The sequence below is a fragment of the Amblyomma mixtum genome, chromosome 4, assembly GCF_055824585.1.
Source record: "Amblyomma mixtum isolate Tamu chromosome 4, ASM5582458v1, whole genome shotgun sequence".
Classification (NCBI taxonomy): domain Eukaryota; kingdom Metazoa; phylum Arthropoda; class Arachnida; order Ixodida; family Ixodidae; genus Amblyomma; species Amblyomma mixtum.
This window is the reverse complement of record NC_143015.1, coordinates 110,616,715-110,629,579: the sequence shown is the minus strand read 5'-3', so window position 1 is coordinate 110,629,579 and position 12,865 is coordinate 110,616,715. Positions and strand designations below refer to the sequence as shown.

The following is a 12,865-nucleotide window of genomic DNA, read 5'->3' as shown; positions in this document are numbered from 1 at the left end:
AAAGAGATCTTTGCTTGGCGAGTCCCAGGAGACATTGTAAACATGACGAAGAAGCACTATTGCAGCATTGCGCTCTCTGGCTCCCTGCCGTTATGCCTCAGCTTAGATCTCAATCTCATTTCGGTAGCTCTCACTATACCATTCACGGCTGTGTGTGTTGCTTTGCCGATTTCTTGCTCGGTTTGACTGGCTCTCCCCAAATTGTTACCTGGTTGCGTTTGCGAGCAGCCTAATTTTACATGACATCTAACACTTGTTTATGTGGCCTATCGGCCGTACGCCAACTGTGGCTGCCCACCAGCGTGCAGTGTGCTGTGCAACATCAAGCCCCCATAACCAATCGCAGTGCACACACATTCTTAGCTCTTCGCGGCCACCTCAGTAGTATGTGGCTGTGAGGAAATGAAGAGTAGGGTGCACCGCCTTGTCAACTCGTACCAGCTGGGACTATCATTGCAGCTTGCATGTAGTCAAAGCCTACACACTGTGTGGCAACCATGGGTCACCACGACGCACGCACGGCCACGTGACTGTCCATATTCGGTCACGTGACTGGATGTTGAGTCTACGCTGTTAGTCCTGAATCCGGAAAGGGCTGCGTGTAACAGCTTTCGCCGTAAAAATTGACGCCATGGTTTCGGCAGTGTAACGCAAAGTTCGGAGACAGTTGGAGGCGTCACGTTTCTGCGTCAGCATGGTGTGTAGTTATCGCCGACTTTCGCATTGCTGCAAAGTAGGAACGCTGTGCAGCCTGTTAGCTCCAGAGCATTCCACGTCGCCCCCTTCACAGCATACGATGTGGATAGCGACCAATGCCAAACCCTCTGACGCAACTCGCAGCTGGCTTCCGCATTTGTTGCGGCATGTAGCTCTCCGCTCCCTGCCTGCGCAAGTGGCCGCCCATTTTCACATTCCGCGCTTCCTCAGCACTGAAAGTAGTAAAGAGGTATGCTACATCTGAAGGCTCCTGAATAATTCAGGCCACCTGGGGATCTTTAATATGCAATGACATTGCACAGCACACAGGCGTCTTGCGTTTCATTTCCATCAAAACATGGCCGCCGCGGCTGGGTTCGAACCTGTGGGAATTTCAGAGGTGAAATTTGAAGAAAAGACCAGACGCACGTTACAGCTCTTCTCTGTCACCTTTGCAGCTCCTTGCACGGTAGCGCTTTTGCTCCACCTATCTTCCCTCTCCATGCCTTCTCGCAAGTATCTGAAGGTGCCAGCGATTTTTAGATGCCGGCTAAATTCTCTGTTTTTTCATTAAAGGCCCTTCTCTCGATCTCGCACGCGCGGAAAGTGTTGTCCAGTTCCGTTATCACCACCTTCTCGTTGTCGCAGCCGCAGCGCCTGTTGCTGCATTTTCCATTCCACTACCGTCCATCTGGCGTGCATGGGGCACCGCTTCACGACATGGAGGAAGGAAAGAACTCACTCTGCTCCCCCCCCCACTGCTTGGCCGCCGTCTCGGCGCCCTTGCGCATGCGCAGCGGACAATGTAGCAGACGGCGCCGCTGCACGCAGCGTTACCATTGGCTGCGCCGTCGGCCAGACTCCCAGCAGGCCTTGCGACAGCGCGTGACTTCCGGCACACTTTTTGGCGTGCTGCTCGGATAGCGAAGGGCTCTCCTGAGCTTTCCTTCCTCCATGCTTTACGACGTTTCGGGTCTTCAGCGCAGACGTGAACACTACTGGAATTTACGTGCACTATTGTAAACGTGAATGTTGTCTAAGGGGTATAGCGAGAACAATGCAACTTGTCTGCCGCATCGGCGTCGGTGGTTCAGTGGTAGAATACTCGCCTGCCACGCGGGTGGCCCGGGTTCGATTCCCGGCCGACGCAGTACAATTTTTTTTTTCTGAACGGCGTTTTCAGTGCAACGATTCGGTTCGATTTTCGTTTTTTGTTTAAGAATGCATGCAGTTTAAAAATAGTTAGCTATGTCGGGCATGCAATTTTAAAAATAACGGGAATCGAACCGAACCGTTGCACTGAAAAAAAATTGCACTGCGTCGGCCGGGAATCGAAACCGGGCCACCCGAGTAGCAGGGGAGTATTCTACCACTGAACCACCGACGCCGATATTGTAGGCGATTTGCAGTGCTCTTGCAATTGCTCACAGCGGTGGCCAGGGTTCGATTCCCGGCCGACGCAGTCAGTTTTTTTTTGTTGCATTTTCAGTGCAATGGTTCTGGAGAGTTTCCAAACGTGTCGAATATGCGTGCGCAAAGTTGCACTCGCGTCGAATTATACTTCGGCAGGTATTCGACAAGACAGCCACAGTCATCAAAGTAACGGTGGGGTTCGGCAAAATAATGGCGTCGACTGGTTCTCACAACGTCGTGGTTAATCCGCTTGAACATCGCAGGGGGCTTTCAGGTGCAGATAGATTAGCCGGGGATTAAATACGATCTCTTGAGAATCGGTCCACACCATTGGCTGGAGTGGCTCCTTTGAGGGGCATCTGCAGCTCTGTTTTTCACGGAAAGCCTTCGTTCGCCCAATTTGCCCACTGACGTAATGGCGTTAGGGGCCGCCGCGCGATGTGGTGTCGCCCTAACGGGTTGCGAGCAGCGATTTTTAAAAATTGTTTTCAATATACGGGATCCACTCAAAGCTTTCAAATTTAACTGGAACATCCACAATGACCACCTCTAAAGATCTATTGCACTAGAATATGCCCATCGAAATCATTTCAGAGTCCCTTCAGAGAGAGAAGATGAATGGCGGGAAAGCAAACCCCAAGGGGACGGAGCGGTGCGAATCTTTTTTTTTTTTTTTTTTCAGTTCAACCAAGTCATCCAACACATTTAACCAAGTTGGCTGATCAGGCAGTGCCTGATACACTTCCCTCAGACGTATGACACCTTAAATGAAATGCTCGCGTGGAGATCTCACAACTACTTCTGCATTGTTGAATTGTGTCCTTGTTTTCCATAAACTATGGAGGCCAAGGAGCATAATAGTGTCATAAGGGATGTCCTGTTTTCCTACCGGTAAGAACCTGATGCCATGCGGGTGTAGCGGTAAATCTTTCTTTAAGGTTCTTTGAAGCACATACCAGAAGAAAAACGCATCCCAACAATCTAAAAACACGTGATCTATTGTTTCAGGTTTTTTACATAGAAAACAATCTGTTGACCAAGGGACAAAGAGTCCTTTCTGCCGTGTCAGTGCAAGTGTTGCTGACATGTTTTACTTCTTTGTACCCGTTGTGAAAATGCAATAAAGAAAAAAAACGGAGCGGTGCGAATCCCCACATCCGCCCAACCATAAAACAGACCCACGCGCCTACGGAGGCGTCTACGGAGGCGACTTCATGCGCTTGAGGCAGGTCTTGCAGCGGAACACTTGCCGATGACATCCACGTAGACTTCCGCGGTGTTCTGTAGGCGGCCTGAAGTCTACGCTGGCCCGTGGACTAGGTGTCCGCAGGCCCGCGAAGAGAAGGCCAGTGGAAAACTGCAGAACAGCATTTTGCAGTAGCTGCCAGGGTAACAGCAGCTGGAGGTGACTCAGAGTACTGGTCTTGCCACGGCTTTCATGCCGGCGCTTCTTGCTTTGCAAGAGCCTGGCAATGATGCTAAATTCTCTGGGTATAGCTCGTTTCAGGGGGGCCCCTCGACCTGCATCCTGGTGCATAAAGCATACACCGCGATTCAGGTCGATCTTGATCTGGAGACTGAGCAAGAATACACCATGGTGAGGGTTCTGCCTCTCAGGCGCCGCGACCCGTCAATACATGTGCTTAATGTGTATTGCCCCCCGCATAAGCCGCGTGTTACTTTCAGCGAAATTTTCTGTCGTGCTCTCAAGTCGGCTGACAATGAACCCCTGGTGATCGTTGGGGATTTCAACGCACCCAGTCTACATTGGGGCTATCACTTCGAGAAATCCAGGGGACGCAAGCTGGCGGAGCTCATCTCCACCCTTCGTCTTACGTTGCTCACGGATCCGTCTTGCCCCACACGTGTGGGCAACTCGGTCACCCGTGACACGTGTCCAGACTTATCTCTGGTTAGGAACACTACAAACGCCACATGGGAGAACCTGGGGGATACCCTGGGCAGCGACCACTGCCTTCTCCGCATCACGCTTTTGACGAAGGCAGCCCGTAAAAAATGGGGCCAGGCGAAAATAACCAATTGGCACCAATTTCGAATTCAGGACGTCCCTCCGGTACTATTCTCCGACGGCTGTGCGGAGTGGGCAACACAGGTCACCAACATACAGAAACAACACACGCAAACACTTCACACCACCGACGAGATCCCCGCAGTGGACAATCACCTCCTGCATCTGTGGGAGGCGCGCCGGAGCTTAACAAAACGATGGAAGAAACACAAGACGAATCGCAAGCTTAGAGCTCGTATTGCACAACTTACGGAGCAGGCTGCGGCATATGCCGCCCAGCTCACAGACACCAATTGGATAGAACGCTGCAACTCGGCAGCGCGTCAGATGAGCTCGAAGGGGACTTGGCGTCTCTTGCGCAGCCTCATCGACCCTTCTCAAACGAAAGGGGAGACGCAAAAACAGCTCCGGCGGGCTCTGCACGGGTACCAAGGTACGACGGTGCAACTTGCGGACACTTTGTGCGACAGGTATCTCTGCCGCACAAACGACCCGGTTGGGCCCGAGTACACGTATACTCCGGCAAGCCAAATCAGGATTTAGACGCCCCTTTTGAGTTGCATGACCTTAAGGCGGCCCTGGCTAAAATGCGCCGAGGTGGGGCACCGGGTCGGGATCGCATAGCAGTGAAACTGTTGGCGAACCTCTCCGACTGTGCATATCTCCATTTGCTACAATACTTAAATCAGATCTGGGATGGGTGTCCGCTCCCACTCGAATGGAAAACATCGCTTGTAACGTTCATCCCCAAAGCAGGTAAAGCCGTGACTACGGACAACTTGAGACCCATCTCATTAACCTCGTGTGTGGGAAAGCTCATGGAGACGATGGTTCGGGATCGCCTCTCTCCATACATGGAGGGTAAGGGCCTCTTTGCAGACACTATGTTCGGGTTCCGCCCGCACATGTCTGCACAGGATGTCCTACTCCAACTACACAGGGACATAATACGACCCACAGCCATGCAACAAAACGACAAGGCCATTCTCGCCCTCGATCTTAAGGGGGCGTTTGACAATGTTAAACATGGCACCATACTCTCTAACTTGAACACCACTAACTGCGGGGCGAAGGTCTTCGCCTATGTCAGAGACTTCCTCTCTGCGCGTCAGGCACTCCTCCGGATCGAGGACGAGGAATACGGCCCGTACTCTATGGGTCACGAGGTACACCACAGGGGGCGGTGTTATCGCCGCTCCTTTTCAACATCGCCATGATGCACCTTCCCGGCCGATTGGCTCAGGTGGATGGCATAAAACACGCACTCTACGCAGACGACATTACAATCTGGACCACTGAGGGGAGCCTTGGGGAGATAGAGGACCGCCTTCAGCAGGCCGCCTCCATAGTCGAAGCATATGCTGCCGACTGTGGTCTCCAATGTGCTCCCGCCAAATCAGAGCTTCTACACGTCAGCACAAACCACAAGGACAACACGTCTCTACACATATCTCTGTCGGGCGGTCCCATCAGAGAAGTGGCGGAGCTCCGGATCCTGGCTCTGTTCATCAATAACAAACTTAGGCCGGACTCTACTATAGCGAAACTCAAGAGCATAGGTGAACAGCTAGGGCGCATGATCCGCCGTGTTTCCAACAAGCGGGGTGGTCTGCGGAGGAGGGACGCGCTACGGCTCGCCTATGCCTTCGTGACCAGCCGGATCCTCTACGCCGTGCCGTACCTACGCACCACCAAACAACAAGACGAGCGCATTGACGCCATCATCAGGAAGGCAACAAAGCGAGCACTGGACCTCCCGGTGGCTACCTCCAACGCCAAACTGAAGGCGTTGGGAGTGGTAAACTCCTATCAGGAGTTGCGGGAGGCCCACCTCGTGAACCAATATACGCGGCTATCGCAGACGGTGCCTGGGCGCCGCCTGCTAAACCGCTTACACATCCAACACACATGCATACCAGAGGGGACGGAGAACATCCCGGTGCTGTGGCGCCACATGCTCTTTTTCGCTCCGCTCCCGCGTAACATGGAGATGGCTTCACATGAAGGCAGACGACAAGCGCGGGTTCGCACGCTTGAGAGGCAATATGGCTATAAAGAGGGCGTCTATTACGTGGACATCACAGGGCCGTCGCCGGCGGGATTCTTCACGGCTGCCGTAGTCCACCGGGGAATGAATGTCGATGGGCTATCTTTTCGGGCCCCAAATTCAACACGAGCGGAGGAAGTCGCAATAGCTCTCGCTGCCGCCGATACAGAATCGAAAACGGTTATCACAGACTCTCGCCGGGCCTGTGAACATTATCTTGCAGGCGAAATATCACCTTTGGCCTCGCAAATTCTAAGACGCGCTCTCGCCGATCCAACTCGCACAAAAGTGATCTGGGCTCCTGGCCACCAGGGTCTACGAGGCAATGAGGCCGCTGATGCGGCCGCCCGAGCGCTCACACACCGGGCTCCTCATCCTGGCTCTCATGGCTCAGAAGCTCATAAACCGCTTCTGCGGTTCCGCGAAATCCTAATTTATTATTGCGACAGCCACCGTCTCTACCCGGCACTTGCCAAGGGGCTGAGTAAGGCGGAGGAGCGAACTCTGCGGCGCCTGCAGACAGGAACCCTTCTCTGTCCTGCAATAGCAAAACACTTCGATCCGAACACAGATGGGCGCTGCCCGCACTGTGGAGAGATCTGCGATATCTTTCACATGGTGTGGGCATGTACTCAGAATCCTCACCTTCCCCCCTCCCCCACCCCCACCCGAGAGGCATGGGAGACTGCCCTCCTCAACTGCTCCACACTGGAGTCCCAAAGGGCTCTGGTCAAGCGGGCGCGAGACGGGGCCTCGTCATGCGGTGTCCCGGACTAAGGATACCGACCATGCAGCAGGGTTTTTTTTTTTTAACCCTCAAGCTCTCTTTGATTAAAGTTTTTCACCACCACCACCCGGATGGACGTGCCGAATAGGATTACAGGAAACTTCAGATATAACTTCACCAGCGAAAGTACGAGACACCAGGAGAACAAAACAGGACAACGCTTTAACAACTGTGTTTTTTCCTGGTGTCTTGCACTTTCGCTGGTGAAGTTATGTCTCATATACACCAATTATAGCCCACATGGTTACCTTGTTACAGGAAACTTCGTCGCAGCAAACGGCAGCGCGACGATGTGCGCTGGACAGTAAGTCTGGGTGGCTTCACTGAATCTGTATGATACAACGCTGTACGCATACCTTTAACGTAGATCGGAGGGGAAACTGCGTCCGTATGTGCGTCGTGGCGCCATGCATAACTCTAGCGAAACGTGTCGCGCGGCTGTGCAAACCCCTAGTTCGAGTGAACAAAGCCCGTTGGTGAGTTGAACGAGACTGCTCAGTTCGTGCGAGGTTACAAAAACGGGTGGGCAGCAATGTACGCCCACTCTCAACACCACAGTCCTGCTGGTCGCGTATCTTCCGTCATGGTGCAGGCAGCTCCGAAAAGCCATGGGCCTGACTACCACCCTGATAACGACCGCCAAAGAAACAAAATAGCTGAGAAGGGGTACGTGGGCGCACTGCGCAGACGCGAGGAGACGTCGGCTTTGTGGGGTGGTCCTTCCTCGCTCACAGCAAGAGACAGCTTCAGAGCTGTCGCCGCCCACCGTATCGGATGGCGGAGCGCCAGATGCCGAGGCTGGAATACCAAGCTCTTAGCGGCACCCGTGGCCCCAGGCCATCCGGCTCTCGGAGCCGCGACACTGAGTCGAAGAGAGGCATCAAATAAAATTATGTACAGGAAAACCCGGACCATCCAGCATCTTCCATACTTATAGTCACTCAGGTAGGCGGGCGATAGGCCTCGCTCTCCTTCGATACGGACCACATGGTTCTATGAATGATAAAAATACTGGGAAAAACTTGAAGAAAAAGTACTGGGCATGTTCAGTTCAAACATGCTGCAGCAGAATCGGCCTCGCACTCAAGAAAGCATGCCGTAGGTCCTTGCGATCAAATTCACGACAGTCGGCCAATGTTCCAAGAGCAGACCCCACGTTGGACGGCAGATAGGTTGAACTAGGGGAATAAATAGGTTTACCGACTAATCAGCGGCTGACAGTTCAATCCACCGACCCCACTCCGTGATCGCCCGCTCTACCGAACGTGCGCCGATCTCGGCGTGCAGAGCTCGTTGGGGGCGAACAAACGTCAATGACTGAAACAGAAAGGCGTTTACTGCTACAACAGTAATAAAGCTAGTTAGCAACAAAATAGCCTAAGGAATAGACAACGTTCGACTCGCCAGCAACTCTGAGGCCGGACGGGACGAGCTCGTAGGAAACATTCCCACGATTATTTGCTACGAGGCAGTGCGCAGAGACGACGGACAAGAAAAGACACGCAGCAAGGCACTAGGAACTGTCCGGGGAGGGTCGCCAAGCCCTGGCCTCCCCGTCTGCCCGAGACACCCAGGCGACCCAACAGGATGCTCCGCGGGGCACCAGCCGTCCAACCAGGAGAGAGTGACTATGCAAAGAGCGACCTCAGCAGCACCAGGCGGCAACGGAGCCAGATGCGCTTGCATTCCCGCCCAGCAGTCCCGGAGGAGTCAGCCGGGGCCACAGTCCACCACACGCCGAGCAACCGCCTAACAGCAGGCTGACAGACGCTAGGCCCCCCGCCTTTGTCAAGCAGCCTACGACTCATCTCCCTTACATCGTGTCTCAGGAAGCTGTTCGAACGCGCGGTGCTCAATCACCTGGTGCCCTTCCTCCTTGTCAGGCATCTATTTGCCGTTTGGTCTAAGCCCCATGCAACTGTACTATTGAGTTGTCTGAGTAAATACTTTGACTTCTAAGACACGGGAGCCTTTCCCCATACCATGTTCAGCTTCGGAGCCCACTTCTAAGCCCAGAACGTGCTCATTCACCTAAAAGGGACCTCCTGGGACACATACCATCCAAGCCGTCTTCGTCCTGGACACCACGGATGCCTTCGACAATCCTCCTGATCCTCGAGAACCTGGCCTCCATAGACTACGAATATGCCTACAACTACATCCATAGACTACGAATATATGCCTACAACTACATCCGTGGCTTCATTCACAACCGCTCAACCACCGCTGGCGTCGATCCTCTCCGAACGGACTCTCTGCCCATCCCCAAGAGGGGCACCCCACAGGGTTCCGTAGCCGGCTGTCGGCGGCAGTGGTTCTCGAAGCGCAGATTCACGTGCTTCTAGATGCCCTCGAAGTGTGAAACAGCCTGTACAAGATCAACGAAGCTGCGGTTCCGTCCTACCCTTATGCAGCTCCTTCATATCGCTACCGCGGACCGTGTTGGTGCCATTGTCGAGTTGCCTGCCAGCGCGTGCATGCATCACAGTCATTGCCGTGTCACTTCGGCCGCATACAGTTCGGCTAGTGAAGCGGGATTCGGTGATCAATTGCTCGTTTGAGAGCACTGCTTTCGTCGGCGTAACCGGTGCGGACGTTGCCATGGGAACCACCCGGTGGATCGTTACCGCGCACGGAGGAAAGTATAGCCGGTGTGTGGTTACCACAGGAACCCTTCGGAGGGTGGTTACTGTCGTGTATAGCGGTTGACTGCGGGCGCGAGACAAGGCGCCACCACCCCGTGTGGGGACTGGGGTGAACGCACGGAGTGCCGGGAAACGAGCGCGGGCATTTGCCCGGTTGCCCGGTGGCCGGCACCGTAGTTGGAGCTACAGCAGTGCAATAAATGTGTGTGTGCTGTTAACAAGGGTCGTCATTCCCTCGGTAACGCGACATTTACTGTCGCCTTGCCCTCGTCCTCGAAGCAGGCGGAACCGTTCGGTGGTTGCCACGGAAATCTCCTGGAGGCGAGTTGTCTTGGAAGATGCTTTATGAAGAGAGAGTGGAATAAGAGAGAGGGAGAGTCGGCTATTTTTCAAACCTTGTTTCGCCTCTTCTCCTTCGCCATAGCCGCTGTCTGCCTTCATCTTCGCGGTTGGTTTGGTTTATTGGGGTTTAACGTCCCAAAGCGACTCAGGCTATGAGGGACGCCGTAGTGAAGGCCTCCGGAAATTTCGAACACCTGTGGGTTCTTTAACGTGCACTGACATCGCACAGCGCACGGGCATCTAGAATTTCGCCTCGATCGAAATTTGGCCACCTTTGTCAAACTCCTTTCCATTTGCGATGCCATATTGACCGGAGCACTAAGCTTATACGAATGGAGTCGTCGGTGGCTTCAAAATATAGCAACATGCGTCGTACGACTCCTTCTTGCGCCGTCTTTCACGCTGTTTATCGCGATGTCCAAATGCGGGAGCGGTTCCGTGGGGACACGATGCCAGGATGGCGCGGTCAACAGACTCCGGAAAAGGTCATTGAGTTAGGTCTTGCTGCGGTGCACGTGCACAAACCGTCGCAAGAGTAGCCAACAATATGTTTGAAGCTGCGTGGTCCTCTTCTGTGTTATCCTTTGCGGTGGCTCAGTGGTTATGGCGCTCGGCTACTGACCCGAAAGACGCGGGTTCGATCCCGGCTGTTGGGGCCGAATTTCGATGGAGGTGAAATTCTAGAGTCCCGTGTGCTGTGCGATGTCAATGCACGTTAAAGAACCCCAGATGGTCGAAATTATCCGGATCCGTCCACTACGGCGTCCCTCATAGCCTGAGTCGCTTTGGGACGTTAAATCCCCCTAAAACATAAAAGCCTCTTCTACGTTGAATGGAACACCCGTTATATGCATGCATTGCATATAGTTATCAGCGATCGGAGGGATCTCTTGGCGAAATATTTTAGTGCTATTTATTTCTGCACCGAACGCTCAACTGCCATGTGAGAAGGAAGAAGCAGCAGCCAAGCGCGTTCTGCTCGCCGAGTGCGCGCTATGGGTATGCGAGCGGGTGCTCTCGCGGCGAAGCAGAAGAAGATATCCTGTCCTGCGGTGCAGTCACGGTGTGCAGCCCGGCTGGCCCCACTTTTCGTCCTGCCCTGTTTCGGTCTGGCATCGTCCCTTCTCGGGCTTAAGGAGCGACACATCATCGGTGAGCGGGCGACTTCTGGCCGACAGGCATGGGGCGCAGTTAGAAGAACGGGGAACGCCATTGACGGCAGCAGCTAAGCTCCTGCCTTTCTTTTATGTGTCTGTGTTTGTGCGCTAATTAGCATTTCGCAGCAGTGGAGGCAGCGGCCTACTTATCTATTGAGGTGTACTTTAGTTCGCAATCATTGCGGAGCCCTTCACTTTGGCGTCCCTCATTGCCCATGTGTCGATCTCTTCTAGGCGTTGTAGTGTTTTTTTCCGGTTTTGATGATGATGTAACAAGTGAAGGCGGGTTAGTTGGTGGTTGACAATGCAGTGCATATTGCAACTGCGCAAAACGACGCGTCTTGTCCTGTGCTTTCCTCTTTTCGTTCTGCGTCGTTTTGCGCGGTTGCAATATGCACTCCGTTGATGATGATGTAGTGCCAGCGCCCCCTACACAAGGTGGTATGCAATAGGGGCAGTACTCAGATGGCGCTACGACTGTGCCGATGCTAGAATCACTAGCCAATGCTCTCCTGAAAAGCTGCTGCCGTCCTTCGGCCGCTTGGCTGTTGACGGTCGCAAGACCACTAAAGTCCCGAAGTTTGTGTCGACTTTGGGAGTCTAGATCCGGAACTGACAGGCGCGCGCTTGGCTGCTCGCCGTATACCAGTTAGCTGCGACGTATGCCATTTGCGGCTTCATCGGAACGCTGAAGCGAAGATAGATGGCGCGGCGAAAGCACGGCTGCTTAACGGCCGCGCCGGGAAAAATTCTTCCTCTTCCTCGATAGGCTGTGTTGCGGCACGGCGATCGGTTTGGCAAGCTTTAATGCAGGTTGCTTATTGCGCTCTCGGTTAGCGCTACATGTGGCAACGGAACATTCGCGGCGTCACCTGCCGATAATTTATGAGAACTTGCTGCAGTTAGGCCTTGTTTTTGTGGACCCCGCAGAGTGCAGGACGCGTGGTGGGATCTTCATAGAGCCGGTACCTAACCGATAATCGTATACAGTCTGAACAGTGAGAGCTTGAGGTAGAGTGCTTATTGCCAGCTTCATCTGTGTATGCTCTAATAACAGGCACTATAACTCGTCGCTCGTCGCGTGCGTCATGTAATGGGCCGTCTTCAGGAAGACCAGTCCTTAATGTGTAGCCCTGTGCCACGCTGTTACCTGTGAAAGACGTTTCAATTATCCGTGATCGCCATGCAGTGCAGCCTTGCGAGATGACCGGAAAGAAGAAACGTACGCCCGAGGGACAAGACGCGAGCCCCGTTCGGAAGGTGTCCGTCCATGGCGGCGAGCGGGAGCACTCCAAGAAGAGCTCCAAGCGGAAGAGGTCGGCGCCTTCGAAAGAGCAGCTCAATGCACCGGCGAGCGGATCCGAAGGGAATCCGGTGGCGGAAGAACGGCCCCACGAGGCAACGGACGCCAAGACCGACAAAGTAGCGGGTGAGCTAATTTGACTTTTTCAACGCTGCAATCGTTGGGGAAGGATGTCCGCGACACCTGAACGCCTTACCGACAACACTGTGGTTGTTAAAAAGGCAGCAGCAGTTTACAAGGGAGGACGTCGCTTTGAAATCCGAAAGAAGGGACGAAAAAATTGTTTTTCAGTTTGTATCCGTGGGTATCTGTCTCGTTTTTTTATGCTGTTCCAAAGTCTCACTGCTGAAATCGATAGGGAAGTACGCTAAAAAAATGTTTAGTTAGCTCCGATTGCTCCTCACTGTCAGGAGCCATTTGAACAATGCGTGTTACGGTTTTTTGCC

General features: G+C 53.6%; 1 non-coding gene across 1 annotated transcript; it reads left to right on the top strand.

Moving 5' to 3' along the window:
* The first annotated feature begins 1,775 nt into the window (after positions 1–1,775).
* On the top strand, positions 1,776–1,846 carry TRNAG-GCC (transfer RNA glycine (anticodon GCC)). Its single transcript has one exon. It is a non-coding gene; the product is annotated as a tRNA-Gly (tRNA).
* Positions 1,847–12,865: the final 11,019 nt, after the last annotated feature.